The following is a 206-nucleotide window of genomic DNA, read 5'->3' as shown; positions in this document are numbered from 1 at the left end:
CAGTTCCATTCTTCTTTCTCAAGGTTACTTTGGCTATTCGAGATGACTGGAATGATTTCAATCTTTTTGAATTTACCAAGACTAGATTTATGGCCCAGGATGTGATCTATTCTGGAGAAGGTTCCGTGTGCACTTGAGAAAAAGGTGAAGTTGATTGTTTTGGGGTGAAACGTCCTATAGATGTCAATAAGGTCTAGCTGGTCCAT

This window comes from Odocoileus virginianus, chromosome 17 (assembly GCF_023699985.2).
Source record: "Odocoileus virginianus isolate 20LAN1187 ecotype Illinois chromosome 17, Ovbor_1.2, whole genome shotgun sequence".
NCBI lineage: Eukaryota > Metazoa > Chordata > Mammalia > Artiodactyla > Cervidae > Odocoileus > Odocoileus virginianus.
The sequence above is the reverse complement of the archived record's forward strand: the minus strand, read 5'-3'. Positions refer to the sequence as shown.